This window comes from Bufo bufo, chromosome 4 (genome assembly GCF_905171765.1).
Source record: "Bufo bufo chromosome 4, aBufBuf1.1, whole genome shotgun sequence".
In the NCBI taxonomy this organism is placed as follows: Eukaryota; Metazoa; Chordata; class Amphibia; order Anura; family Bufonidae; genus Bufo; species Bufo bufo.
The window spans coordinates 518,995,301-519,011,016 of NC_053392.1; positions in this window are offsets into that span (position 1 = coordinate 518,995,301).

Below are 15,716 nucleotides of genomic sequence, written 5' to 3' on the forward strand. Positions count from 1 at the left end.
TCCCTGTGTGTTGCTCTTTGCTTTTCCACTGTAACAAACTTTGTATCTGCTAGATCTCCCTGGTTTTTATTGGATTGTCTGACCACCTTCCTGGCTGTTTCTACATTTCAGTTTTGCTGTCACGGCTGTATCTACCAACAGATCCTCATTCTTTCATGAATTATTGCTTTATGAGTACCTTTGGTGGGACTAATGACTAGAGTTAAGCAGACACCTGGATGTTCGGGTTCGACGGGTTCAGATGAACTTCACAAAAAAGTTCGCGTTCGGGACCCGAACTTCACCCGAACTTGACCCCGAACCCCATTGAAGTCAATGGGGACCCAAACTTTTGAGCACTAAAATGGCTCTAAAAAGTAACGGAAAGGGTTACAGGGCTGCAAATGGCAGCAAAATGTGGTAAAGAGCATGGTAAGTGCTCTGCAAACAAATGTGGATAGGGACTTCAAAAAAACATAAAATACGTACAAATAAAAAATAATAATCTTGATCTAGAAGGAGGAGGTCCATATGGAGTAGGAGGTTGAGGTGGCGGTGTAGGTGGAAGCGGCGATGGAGGAGGTAGCCAACACTGGTCTTTGTTTTTTATTTTATTATTTTTTTGTTTAAATTTGGGTAGACCCCAAAACATTGGGAAATATAACCTGTGATAACCCCCACCAGCCGTGCAAAACAAACGTTCAGACAATACACTGGCTGCAGGGCAGGCCAGCACCTCCAAGCGGTAAAGGGCAAGCTCAGGCCATGTGCCCAATTTGGAGACCCAGAAGTTGAAGGGGGCAGACCCATCAGTCAGTACGTGTAGGCCTGTGCACACATACTGCTCAACCATGTCGCACATCCCCATGACGTCCTCGATCCAATTGGATATCTTCTCTATTAATTTTCGATGTTCTTATCTGCGCCTACCATGGCGATCACGAGTAGCTGGGAATCAGGGTTCCAGGCCGGAGAGGGAGCCTGAGAAAGGGATACCACATCCAAGGGAGGTCAATGGATGAAATTAAATGTGATTGAGCGAAAATGTGAACAAATTATTGAAGCCAAAGCCTCCAAGTAAAGGTGGGGGCGCGGCAATTACCCACTCCCGACACTGGGACAAGTTATTAAAGCGGAAGGATCGAATGAAAAGAGGGGGAATGCGTTGATTAAAGACGAATTTTAGAAATTTAAGTCCATGTCACCTATGCAGAGCAGGGGTTTTTCATCGGCAAGAATGGGTTAATGTCACCTACCAATGGAACAGACGATTTAAAAAAAATTTGGTCCCTGTCAACTATGCAGAGCATGGGTTTATTCACGACAAAACTGTGTTCATGTCACCCACCAATTGAACAGACTATTTTACAAAAATTAGGTCCCTGTCACCTATGCAGAGCAGGGTTTTGTATACGGCAAAATTGGTAAAATGTCACCTGACAATCTAACAGACGATTTTTTGAAATTTAGGTCCCTGTCAACTATGCAGAGCAGGGGTTTATTCACGGCAAAAATGGTAAAATGTCACCCAAGAATGTAACAGATGCTTTTGCACCCTGCTCCCTCTTTTGCTGTGCTGGTGCCTCTGTGCGAGCACCGCCTCTTCCTCCGAACTAGACAGGTCACTCGCATGACCTTGATTCCATGTGGGGTCGAGGACCTCATCGTCCTCCACATCATCTTCCACCCAGTTTTCACCCATGCCCTCCTTGTCGGTCTGCACACTGCAGATAGCCATAGCAGTTGGCACCTGTGTTTTGTCATCATCTGAGACGTGCTGCGGTGGTCCTCCCATGTACTTATCCTGAAACATAAGTGGTTGGACATCGGTGCACTCAATCTCTTCCACTTCTGGGGCATGACTATGTGGATGGCCCTGGGTAACCCTGCTAGCAGAGTCATCAAAAAGCAGAAGAGACTGCTTGGCTGATTTGCAAGGAGGTGAGGTGAAAGACTGATGGCCATGGGCTGCAGGTGCCAACTCTGATCTTTCAGCAGGAGACTGGGTGGGAGACAATGTTAAGGAACAGGAGGCACTGTCAGCCACCCAATCTACTATCGCCTGTACTTGTTCTGGCCTCACCATTCGTAGAGCCGCATTCGGCCATACCAAATAATGCTGAAGATTCTGTTGCCTACGTGAGGAAGGTGTTTCACTTGTGCGTGTAGCTGGCACAGATCGACCACATCCTCTCCCTGCAACAGGAGCTCCACAAGCAGCACCACGACCGGGGCCACGTCCCTTGTTTGACGCTCTCCTCATTCTTTGCATTCACCCACCAAACTAACAGATGGTTTATGTCAGGTGACAATGTAACCGCCAATAGTCAACAATTAAGTTCACTGAGGGTAAGGCAGTGCCGGTGTCATAAAGAGGAAAAATGTCTTGAGGTCACACATTAGTGTGACAGGCGAATTTTATACAATTACTTCATGGTCACAAAATTTTTTAATTTGTCAACCAACAATGTAACTGCAGTATTGACTGGTTGTATTTGACTGTGACAAATGCAGCAAAGGCCCCAAATGTAGTGTCTTGCACAAAATGGGTGTTTTTTTAAAACCAGAATATAATTGCACTATTTAAAGCTTGTATTTCACTGTCACAAATGCAGCAAAGGCCACAGATGTAGGGTATTGCAAAAAATTGGTGTTTTTTTAAACCCAGAATATAACTGCAGTATTTAAAGTTTGTATTTGACTGTCACAAATTCAGCAAAAGACCCAAAATGTATTATCTTGCAAAAAATTTGTGTTTTTTTTAAACCCAGTATATAATTGCATTATTTAAAGCTTGTATTTCACTGTGACAAATGCAGCAAAGGCCACAGATGTAGGGTCTTGCAAACAATGGGTGTTTTTTTAAACCCAGAATATAATTGCAGTATTTAAAGCTTGCATTTCACTGTGACAAATGCAGCAATGGCCCCAGATGTAGGGTCTTGCAAACAATGGGTGTTTTTTTAAGCCCAGAATATAATTGCAGTATTTAAAGCTTGCATTTCACCGTGACAAATGCAGCAAAGGCCCCAGATGTAGGGTCTTGCAAAAAATGGGTGTTTTTTTTAAACACTGAATATAACTGCAGTATTTAAACCTTGTATTTGACTGTCACAAATGCACATATGCTGTGCTGGTGCACTGAACTTGCACAAAATGGCCGTCAACGCCCACCTAACTAACAGACGGATAAAAGTTATTTTTCTTTGTCACTGGGCTCAGGGCATGGTAAAAAATGCTACACTGCACCCACAAAACTAAATTGCTGTACATCGCTGAGTTAACAAGCACTTCTGATAACAGATTCTTTCCTATTCTCTCCCTCACAGCAGCAGCATCCTATACCTACACTAGTAAGAGCAGAGTGACGTGCAGCGCTACGTAACTCCAGCTGATATAGAGGCTGGGTCACATGCTGCACTGGCCAATCACAGCCATGCCATTAGAAGGCATGGCTGTGATGGCTTCTAAGAGCACACGAGTTAAATGCTTGTTGACTGAAAAGTTTGGGTTCGGGTCCGGGGTCCAAAAATCCTAAAGTTCGGTACGAACCCGAACTTTACAGTTCGGGTTCGCTCAACCCTACTAATTACATATCAAAAGTTCTTGACCTTTTAAGAAGATGAGATACGATGGTTTATCAATAACTCATCTCAATTCCCTCAATACCCATGGATGAATGGCACCTGTTTTGTTGGATTTATAAATATTTAATTTGCTCAGATGCAGCTGTACTTCTTTTGTTACATGATATTTGGTGTAGAAGCTTGATTATTGTCCCCTTGAATGCTCAATGGTGAATACAAATGAAATCACAAATGAGTGTATTTATTTGAATAATATAATTTTTTTAAAGGGTGTGAAGTTTTCTTCTGTTGCAGTCTAGTAGCAGTTAAAGGGGTTCTCTGGCCCTACCTAAAAAATGGTGCCAAAATCTAACCTGTGTGGAGAAGATTAGGAAAGACATACTTACCCCCAGTAGCAGCAGCATTTCCATAATCTTCTTTATAGTCACGTGACTGCTCCTGTAGCATTGCCAGGGCTTCCCCTCCATTGTTGTCTTCTTGTCTTACTCTGTGAAGCAGGAGAGGACGCATCATCACTGATGTCACCGCCTCCTGCCGGCCTTCCTTAGTCTCGACACCTGCACACTATTGCATATGGGCCGGTACTGCACTTGGGGGCCAGTAGAGGCACTGTAGATGGCATTTGGGGGCACTGTGGATGGCAGTGGGGACACTCTGGATGGCACTGGGGGCACTGTGGATTTCAATGGGTGCACTGGATTACATTTTGGGGCACTGTGGATGGCATTTTGGGGCACTGTGGATGGCAGTAGGGGTACAGTGAATTGCAATTGGGGCACTGTGGATAGCACTGGGGGCACTGTGGATGGCAATGGGTGGGAAATGTGGATGGCTTTCGAGGCACTGTGGATGGCATTTTTGGTGGGCCCTGTCAATGACACTGTTATGGGGGTGCTGTGGAAGTCACTGTTATGAGGAGGCTGTGGAAGTCACTGTTATGAGGAGGCTGTGGATGTCACTGTTATGGGGGCACTGTAGATGTATTTGTTCTGGGGGCGCTGTGGAGGTCACTGTTCTGGGGGCGTTGTGGATGTCACTGTTATGGAGGTGCTGTGGATGTCACTATTATGGGGGTTGCCGTCGATATCATGGTTATGGGGGTTGCTGTGGATGTCACTGTTATGGAGGATCAGTGTAGTAATAAAGCTCATCCAAATGACTGTGATTGGCCCGGGTATCCATGTCCTGGTCCATTTTTCAGGCCAACCGCGGCTTCCCTGACCCACACTAACTGTATGATAACTTATGATACAACCAATCTTTATTTGACCGGGATTTCCAGATCTGTCAGTTCCACAAAAGATAGAACATGTCCTATTCTGGTCCTTAAAATGCAGACCTCAAACTAATTAAAAGCCAGTGGGTCTGCAAAAAAAAAAACATGAATCGCACATGGACGGTATCCTTACTTGCAGACTGCAAAACGGATATGGCCGTGCACATAAGGATCTATATACACACTTCAGCAGACAGTAACATATAAGATAGGATTAGATACACAGCTCAGCAGGCAGGATCATACAAGATAAGATTAGATACACAGCTCAGCAGGCAGGATCATACATGAAAATCTTTCATACAGGAAGAGTAGACCATATTGCGGATCATAGATTTAGATATAGAGGCACAGCAGACAGTATTTGACATGATAAGCTTAGATACACATCAGACAGTATCATACAAGGTGGGATTAGATACACAACACAACAGGCTTTGTATCAGCCACAGCCAGTTGTATTGTACATTATAGGATTAAATACACATACAGTCATGTGAAAAAATTAGGACACCCTTTGAAAGCATGTGGTTTTTTGTAACATTTTTAATAAATGGTTATTTCATCTCCGTTTCAACAATACAGAGAGATTAAAGTAATCCGACTAAACAAAGAAAACTGAAGAAAAGTCTTTTCAAGATCTTCTGTAAATGTCATTCTACAAAAATGCCTATTCTAACTGAGGAAAAAGATAGGACACCCTCACATGTATTCCCTCTTAAATTGGCTCAGATCTCACACAGGTATATCACACCAGGTGCACATAATTAGTAGATCGTTACTCTGCATGTTGAATGAGGCTTGCCCTATTTAAACCTCAGACATTTAGTTTGGTGTGCTCCTGACTGTTGAAGTGAGAGTGAGCACCATGGTGAGAGCAAAAGAGCTGTCAGAGGACTTCAGAAAAAAGATTGTAGCAGCCTATGAGTCTGGGAAGGGATTTAAAAAGATCTCAAAAGATTTTGAAATCAGCCATTCCACTGTCCGGAAGATAGTCTACAAGTGGAGGGCTTTCAAAACAACTGCCAACATGCCCAGGACTGGTCGCCCCAGCAAGTTCACCCCAAGAGCAGACCGCAAGATGCTAAAAGAGGTATCCAAAAACCCTAAAGTGTCATCTCGAGAACTACAGCAGGCTCTGGCTACTGTTGATGTAGAAGTACATGCCTCTACAATCAGAAAGAGACTGTACAAGTTTAACTTGCATGGGAGGTGTGCAAGGAGGAAACCTTTGCTTTCCAAGAGAAACATCGAGGCCAGACTGACATTTGCCAGCGATAAAGTTGACAAAGACCAGGACTTCTGGAATAATGTTCTTTGGACAGATGAGTCCAAAATTGAATTATTTGGACACAACAGCAGAGGACATGTTTGGCGTAAACCAAACACAGCATTCCAAGAAAAGAACCTCATACCAACTGTGAAGCATGGAGGTGGAAGTGTCATGGTTTGGGGCTGCTTTGCTGCAGCAGGACCTGGTCAGCTCACCATCATAGAATCCACGATGAATTCTACTGTGTATCAGAAGGTGCTTGAAGAACATGTGAGACCATCAGTTAGAAAATTAAAGCTGAAGCGGAACTGGACCATGCAACATGACAATGACCCAAAACATACTAGTAAATCAACCAAAGATTGGCTGAAAAAGAAGAAATGGAGAGTCCTGGAATGGCCAAGTCAAAGTCCAGATTTGAATCCCATTGAGATGCTGTGGGGTGACTTGAAAAGGGCTGTACGTGCAAGAAACCCCTCAAACATCTCACAGCTGAAAAAGTTCTGCATTGAGGAGTGGGGTAAAATTTCCTCAGACCGATGTCGAAGACTGGTAGATGGCTACAAGAACCGTCTCACTGCAGTTATTTCAGCCAAAGGAGGTAACACTCGCTATTAGGGGCAAGGGTGTCCTATCTTTTTCCTCAGTTAGAATAGGCATTTTTGTAGAATGACATTTACAGAAGATCTTGAAAATACTTTTCTTCAGTTTTCTTTGTTTAGTCGGATTACTTTAATCTCTCTGTATTGTTGAAACGGAGATGAAATAACCATTTATTAAAAATGTTACAAAAAACCACATGCTTTCAAAGGGTGTCCTAATTTTTTCACAAGACTGTATGCTTTGATGTGCTTGCTGATTCAAGCTGTTTATTGCAGTCTGGAGATGGTAAGGGAAGAGCGTGTGGACTGTCAGTGATGTGATATAGAGACACTAGCAGGATTCATGTGTGGGTGTAGTAATATGGCCACATGTAGTAGGAGTAGCTCCTGTAGACTGAACAGAGGGGGGTTGGGCCAGCCTGTGATTTATCACTCTGCAGAGCAGCCAGGCTTTATCAATAAAGTTACCTATTCAATAAAACAATAACCTAGAAAAGTAAACAGATCTTCCAGGATAGTCTGATGCTCAGACAGCAGGAAAGAAAGCACAGAAATGAATAACAGGTATTGGGGGCATGTTTATGCATGGTAAGGGGTGTTAGCAGCATATAAAAAGAATTTTGATTGTGGGATCGGACAACCTCTTTAACCCTTAGACTACAAGCACCGTACATGTTCGGCGCAGGGAGGGTGGCGCCCGCCCTCACATGCAGCGGGTGCCATACCCGGCGGGTCTCTGCTGTTTCAATAATGCCGATCACAGGCATTTAAGCCATTATATGCTATGGTCAAGCACGGCATCTAAATGGTAAAGAACTCGGAAGCACGCATGTGGCGATTGGGGAAGCCGGTTATTCATTGTAATACGCTGCAGTTCCTATGTTGGCTAACATATGATAACAGCAATTGGAGAGTATACTATACTTTTTCGAAAAACAGCATTAAAAAAAGCTTCGAGGGTCAGAATATGGCAACGTAAAAAACCATTTTTTTTTTTTATAATTTTTTTTTTCCAGTATTAAAACGCAAGAAAACTATACATATGTGGTATCTCCAGATTTGTATCGACCTGGAGAATAAAGAGCACAAGTCAGTTTTATTCATAGTAAATGTCTTAAAAAAAAAAAAAAAACTGGTGGAATTCCGTTTTTGTCCTATTTTACCCTATTTGGATTTTTTTTTTCCAGTTTTCAATACATTCTATACAATACTAAATGGTGACATTAGAAATTACAAGTTGTCTCACAAAAAACAAACCCTCATACGGCTATGTAAACAGAAAAATAAGACAGTTATGACTCCGGGAAGACAGGAAAGAAAAATGAAAAAGCGAAAATGAAAAAAACTCCATTATCCAGAGGGTTAAACCAAATATCCTGATTGATGTGTAATGATATTGTGCTATAGAAAAGTCAATACATTTGTCATATATTATGTTTAAGATTTTATTTTTAACACATGTGGACATAGAATTATTAGATCTTTAGTCAAACACTATATAATTTTAATTATTCAACAAAATATTATTGATTTTTCAATAGTTTTTAAACTTGTTATAAAACGCGAATATTCCTTTTGATATCAATTATGGGCCTTAGGCTATGCCGCTACCTTTTGACAGCGGCCTAGCGATGCAAGGTTCTCCGGTTCTCGAGCTCTAGTGTACTGCATTGATCTTGTCTGTCTCTCACGGTTTTTACCCTTCTTGTCAACTAGTCTTTCCATCCCCGGCCATTCTGGGATACAAATATGGAACAGAATGATTGCCCTTTAAGAGCCAGAGAGAACACGCACAACCCTGAGGAAGCATGAACTAACAGAGAGGAGACAGTTTGGGGCCAGGGTAGACTCAAACCAGCTGCAAGCACTAACAGCGATGCAGGAGAGGCGAGTATTCCACGGTCCGTACCTGCATATTTCAAGGCTGAAAATACCACTTCAAAAATGTTTGTGTGTGCTGCATTTAATATTTCCCATAGACTTGAAGCATCTGGAAGTAGCATTTTTTAACAAAACGTGTTGCAAAAATGGCAGAAAAAAAAAAATCCAAAACCACTACCCCCCCCCCCCCCCCCCTTACCAGGAAAAAAAACAGCTATGTGTGACAGCAACCTAAGTCAGGTGTAACACATATTTTTTTTTTAAAACAACAACAAAAAAAACACGACTGCAGTTTTTCATGATGTCAAAACCCAGATATAAATCCCATTATTATTATCCTTTATTTCTTTAACATAACATGACTTTGTTATTCAAATACTGGGCTTCCATGGATAAGAATATAGATTGTTATTTCCATTTTCTCTATATTGTATAACATTGGCAAATTACCCATTGCCCTTCAGAAAAATATCATTGTGATGTGATTTTGATCACAAAATATATATTTTAAGGGAAAAGGTCATTCTGAGAATTGACAAATCCATTAGCACTCATATAATTACCTAAAGCTGTCGTAATCTACATTCCAAGTTTAAAAGTATAATGAATTAATGGGGTCTGTTTTTTCTAAGTTGCTCTGTGCAATTTTATTGAATAGACATATTTCTGTATAGAAAGATGTCACATTTTTTTATTGCAGAAGTGTTCTCCTATACTTACAATAATTATATTGTACATGAAATGTATGATATTATAAAAATTATGGCTATTTAATGTATTAAATGGATACTCAATAAAAAATAAGTGTTGCAGCTTGAACTACAGCATAAGGAGCTCTGAAAAAAAAAAACTATATAGAAAGGTTAGAATACTTAAAGCATATTCCCATGAAATAACAATTGTAGCACACTTCGTCTTTAGAACTCTGCTTTGCTGTTACTGTTATTCCTCCAAAATATTTATCAATACGCTGTGGGTTTCTGGGAAAATATATATAAATTAGCATATATTAGTTCTGCTGGCATCAGATAGGTTTAGTGTTCTTTTCTTTTTGGAAGGAAAGCAAATTTTAATGTCTTTCTCAGGAACCCAAAAGTATTCAAATTAGCCTTCCTTCTTAAATACAGTGATTGAACAGTTCAAGGCTACCACCAGTCTTTCTCTTGATGGTAGCCTTGACCTGTTTAATCAGGGTCAGAAGGTCGCAGCAGGTGGCTACGCGCACGGTTTCTCAAGAGATCGCTCCATGACCTAATGGTGAGAATAGATTCTGGTCCAGGTTTTCCTGCTTAGGTTTGCAATCCTTTTTGTCCCATTTAGGAATCTATAGCTTTTCCTTTCAGCTATTCTCTGTCATCCACTCCCAGCTACTATATATTCTCCCTTTCTGCTTCCCTTGTTGCCAGATATAGACTTTCCTTCCAGATCTTCTATTCAGACCTCAGGTGGACAACTGTTGCTGTGGAGCCATTGGAACTGGAGCTGTTGGATCTCCAGTTCACTCCTGTTGTGGTTGTCTCCCTTCAGGGATTGTTTGTGGTGTTTGTGTTGTTTGTCCTTTCCCTGTTGTTACCCTAGGTATCAATGGTGAGGACTAGTGCGCCCACCGCCCTACTCACTACCTAGGGCTTATTTCAGGGTAAGACAGGGACGGGGCATGTGATCAACGTGCGGGTTAGCAGCCCATCTAGGGATGCCAGGGCAGCCAGGTCCCAGTGCCAGGTGAGCTAGGGGTCACCACTCCTCCCTCTCCCTAGTCGAATGGTACTCCTCTTCCCTCCCCTCTTTGCCACACATCTGTTACCTGCCATCTGAGATGTGATAATCTCTCATTAATCTCAAGAAATTTGAGTTTGTTAGATTCCCAGTTATGGGGGAAAACTTTCTTACATTTAGAATTAGCGGTGGATATGCCAAAGTTATATAGAGGCCAGCACCTCTACCTGACTTTGGCAATCCACTGCCATGCAGTGCCTTATTAAAGGGAGTCTGTCACCAGCATTTCACTTTTTTAACCCTTCCCACAGCTCCCTAGCATGCTTACAGTTAATAAAAACGTTACCTCTGGCATCAATCCTGGACTTATAGAACCCTCAAAAACGATCTTTATAAGATATGCAAATGAGGGCTCACAAGTGCCCAGGGCGGCGTTACTCTCTTAGGTGCCCTGCTTGCTCAGCCTTCTCATTGCGTCCCCCGCCCCTTCCTACCCTCTGCCCGCCCATCCTTTCCCTCTGACCGCCTTTGTACTAACTTGTTATGCTGCCGATATCCCGCGCCGGCGCACTCATTCCTTTGGCCGGCGCATGCGCACTACGATGCCCATTCCTTGTACGGCATCACAGTAACTATTGCGCATGCGCCGGCTAACGACGCGAAAATCGACGTCGTTAGCCGGCGCATGCGCAATAGTTACTGTGATGCCGTACAAGGAATGGGCATCGCAGTGCGCATGCGCCGGCCAAAGGAATGAGTGCGCCGGCGCGGGATATCGGCAGCATAACAAGTTAGTACAAAGGCGGTCAGAGAAAAAGGATGGGCGGGCAGGGGGACGCAATGAGAAGGCTGAGCAAGCAGGGCACCTAAGAGAGTAACGCCGCCCTGGGCACTTGCGAGCCCTCATTTGCATATCTTATAGAACCCTCAAAAACGATCTTTATAAGTCCAGGATTGATGCCAGAGGTAACATTTTTATTAACTGTAAGCATGCTAGGGAGCTGTGGGAAGGGTTAAAAAAGTGAAATGCTGGTGACAGACTCCCTTTAAGTCCGGTGTCTAAAACGCCTATCTTAAAAATCATGCACCTATATTTTAAAACTATTTTTAATGTAGCTTAAAGCTCATTTACATTTTCTTCAATAGAGCTGAGCTGAAAAATTAACTGATATATAGGGTGTCACTGTGTCTGTGAAGGTTCTCATTTATCCAGGTCATGGTATATCTCTAAGGAATAAATCAAGGCAACTGGACTTACTGTAGATTTCTTGAAAACGTTTCACTCGTTCTTCCAACGAGCTTTCTCAATTCTGAGTGACTGTACAAGAATTCTCTGGAAATAAATATGTAACTGAATCAACATCTGGTAATTATACCCAGCATGGGGTCTGGGAGGTCATTATCCTCCCAGACCCCATGCTGGGAGGTCATGAGCTGGGAGGTCATTATCACCAACTGACTCCAATTAAGATAATGGAATCAACACCTTTGACCCCATGCTGAGTATAATGACCTCTGACCCAATGCTGGGTATAATTACCAGATGTTGATTCAGTTACATATTTATTCCCAGAGAATTCATGTACAGTCACTCAGAAATGAGAAAGCTCGTTGGAAGAACGAGTGAAACGTTTTCAAGAAATCTACAGTAAGTCCAGTTGCCTTGATTTATTCCTTACAGATATAGGGTGTCACTGTTTTTGGAATTAAGCAAAAATTTTTCTGACCATGAAATCAGTAATTTCTCGTGAAACCATGCTATCTGGATACTGACACCAGCCAGGAAGTTTAGACATTGCCAGCTCTCAATGGACAGCATTAGTGTTGATCGAGCACCATAGTACTCGGGGGCTCGGGCCGAATACCTCGGGATGCTTGGGTGCTCTACCGAGCACCCGAGTATAATAGAAGTCAATGGGAGAACCCGAGCATTAAACCAGGCACCTCCTGCTCTGAAGAGGGGAGGGTGCCTGGTTCATAGGAAAAGGTCAGAAATTGATGGAAACACCACCGAAATGGTTTGGGAACAGCATGGGGAGGATGTCTGGATGCATCTCGGACTCCCAGTTCGCTGCTGGGAACGATGTTGTCCGAGTAGTACGCCACTTTTACAGACTGACATTAATACGCACCAAACCAAAGATAAAAACAATTTTAGAGGAAACATTGTTAGGAAACATTCTTTCCTGTATATTTACTTGTATATAAAGTGCAAGTGCTGCCAAAAATTACAACTAAGAGGCACTCTGATACAACCTGTATATCACATAAAGGAGAGCCTCATTCACATTGTGGTACAATTGTTCAGGTAGTGGGACTCCTACACTCCTAAATCCTATGCACTAAGTGAAAGGGCTGCCAAAAATTACAAGGAACCTGGCACTCCAATACACCCTTTGTTACACATAAAGGAGGGCATCATACACAGCCTTGAAAAATTATGATGTATGGCCTGCTGGTGACCCTCAAAAACATTTGGTGCAAGTGCCTGCTGATCTGACCATCTAAAAGATTGTAGGTGAGGGCCTGCAGGTGAGCTGACCCTCCAAAAAATTATATGTGAGGGCCTACTGCTGAGCTGACAGTCTAAAACACTATGGTTGAGGGCCTGCAGCTTAGCTGACCATTAAAAAAATTATGGGAGAGTGCCTGCAGCTTAGCTGACCATTGAAAAAATCTACAGTGTTTAAAGCAGGTCGGGTCACATGAATACTTCAACTAGGAATAATGGATTAGGACTCCGGTTCTATTTTGTTGGTATTCAGAACTGGGGCCATGATTAAGAGGGACGGCTGTGGGCATCCGTGTTGCACCGCTAGAGGTGAAATTCTTGGACCGACGCAAGATGAACCAAAGCGAAAGCATTTGCCAAGAATGTTTTCATTAATCAAAACGAAAGTGGGAGGTCCGACCATAAACGATGACATCCGGCGGCGTTATTCCCATGACCCACCGAGCTGCTTCTGGGAAACCAAAGTCTTTGGGTATCGGGGGGAGTATGGTTTCAAAGCTGACGAAGTACACTGTATGTCACAGATAAATTTTTAAAGCAGACACGTTACACTGCAGATGTGGCCCTGGTTAGGTCACTGTTAGAAGCGGACACTGTCTACAGAAAAATTATATTGTATGTCACAGATACATTTTTGAAGCGCACACGTTACACTGCAGATGTAGCCCTGGTAAGGTCACTGTCAGAAGCGGACACTATCTATTGAAAAATTACTAGTATGTCACAGATAAATTTTTGAAGCGCACACGTTAAATTGCAGAAATGGCCCTGGTAAGGTCACTGTCAGAAGCGGACACTGTCTATGGAAAAATTACAATGCATGTCACAGATACATTTTTTGAAGCGCACATGTTATACTGCAGATGTGGCCCTGGTATGGTCACTGTCCGAAGCAGACACCGTCTACGGAAAAATTACATTGTTTGTCACAGATACATTTTTGAAGAACACACGTTACACTGCAGATGTGGCCCTGGTAAGGTCACTGTCAGAAGCGGACATCGTCTACGGAAAAATTACATTGTATGTCGCAGATAATGAAGCGGACATGTTAACACTGCAGATGTGGCCCTGGTATGGTCACTGTCAGAAGCGTACACCGTCTATGGAAAAAGTACACTGGATGTCACAGATATTTTAGGGATGCGCACAGTTTACACATGAGATGTGTAGCGCAGCTATTCTCACTGTCCACAGTGGACACTGTCTATTGAAAAAGTACACTGGATGTCACAGATATTTTTGGGATGCACACACTTTACACTCGAGATGTGGCATGGATAATTCTGGATGTCACTGATATTTTAGGGATGCACACACTTTACACAGGAGATGTGGCGCAGCTAATCTCACTGTCTGCAGCGGACACCGTATATTGAAAAAATACACTGGATGTCACTGATATTTTTTGGATGCGCACACTTTACACTCGAGATGTGGCATGGATAATTTAACTGTCCGCAGCGGACACCGTCTCCGGAAAAAGTACACTGGATGTCACAGATATTTTAGGGATGCGCACACTTTACACTGGAGATGTGGCGCGGAAAATTTAACGGTACGCAGCGGACACATCTACGGAAAAAGTACACTGGATGTCACTGATATTTTAGGGATGTGCACACTTTTCACAGGAGATATGGCGCAAATAATTTAACTGTCCCCAGCGGCGTATTACATGGTATTTAGTGCAGGATGGTATTTAGCGCAGGATGCGCTAAAAATATACTGTCCCCGACAAAAGTCTTGTCGCTTGTGTACAAATTGACCTGAAGTGCCGCTAAAATATATTTCTAATCAAGATTTTGTTACAAGAAATGGGTCATTTTAATCCCAACAGCTTTTGTAATAATGTTTTAGTGCAAAACGAAACTTTGGGTAAAGCCCATTGAGTCAATTTTTGCCAAGACATAAGTGTTGTCACCTTGTCATATGAGCTTAACCCGTGACTAATAATGGATCAATTAGGTCTCAGGTGTGTATAAAAAGAACCCCAGTACACTAGACCTTCACATCAACTGCAACTAGACCTCTGCAAACATGCCTAGAGACTAAAGTGTTGATTATCAAGAGGCTGAAGACCAGATCCACTGCTGATGTGGCAGACACCTTCAATGTGTCTCAGCGTCAAGTTCAGAGGATAAAAAAAAGATTTGAAGAGACTGGAGATGTTTTGGACAAGGCCAGGTCAGGCCGACCCCGCAAGACAACTGCTCAAGAGGACCGTTTGTTGGCTCGAAAATCCAAGGCCAGCCCATTTTCCACTGCAGCAGAGCTCCACGAGACCTGGTCACCTGAAGTCCCTGTGTCAACCAGAACAGTTTGTCGGATTCTGTCTCGAAATGGCCTCCATGGTCGAATCAGTGCCTATAAGCCAGCACTTAGCAAAAGACAATTGAAAAACTGTATGGCATTTGCAAGGGCCACAGCCTGCTAAAAGGATGGACGCTGGAAAAGTGGCAGAAGATGGATTTTTCAGATTAATCTTCTGTTGAATTACACCACAGTCGCCGCAAATATTGCAGGAGACCTACTGGAGCCCGCATGGAGCCGAGATTTACCCAGAAAACAGTGAAGTTTGGTGGAGGCAAAATCATGGTCTGGGGTTACATCCAGTATGGGGGTGTGCGATGGATCTGAAGGGTGGAAGGCAACATCAATAGTCTAAAATACCAAGAAATCTTAGCTACCTCTTATATTCCCAACCTTAAAACAGGCCAAATTCTGCAGCAGGATCCATCGCATACTTCCATCTCCAAATCAAAGTTCCTTAAGGCGAAGAAGATCAAGATGCTCCAGGATTGGCCATCCCAGTCACCAGACATGAACATCATTGAGCATATGTGGTGTAGGATGAAAGAGAAAGCATGGAAGACGAAACCAAAGTATA